This window comes from Otolemur garnettii, unplaced genomic scaffold (assembly GCF_000181295.1).
Source record: "Otolemur garnettii isolate 467f Iridium unplaced genomic scaffold, OtoGar3 scaffold00121, whole genome shotgun sequence".
Taxonomy (NCBI): Eukaryota; Metazoa; Chordata; class Mammalia; order Primates; family Galagidae; genus Otolemur; species Otolemur garnettii.
In genome coordinates, this window is record NW_003852516.1 from 2,032,959 (window position 1) to 2,033,287 (window position 329).

A 329-nucleotide genomic window follows, 5' to 3' on the forward strand; every position below is an offset into this window, starting at 1 on the left:
AGTCTGTCATGTTCTGGCTATTTTTACTTCTCTCCCTAATCTTGCCACTACCACAACACATTTATGAGAATCATAGTTACTGACTCTTAATTTCCTCTGTGCAGCCTGGAAACCCTCAGCTCTGGGAGAACTTTATCCCTTGGTTTCATGCTTTCTTGTGCTAAACTAATGAACACCACTGCTGTGGTTCTGAAAAGCATGTTGGAGCATTCATTACAAATGCATGGTTTCTAAACACCAGCGGCAGACTTGAGATGTGAACCCTATCTATGCCAGGCATTTTTTCCTTTACACTTGATTTATTGTCAATTCTATAGATCACAATGGTT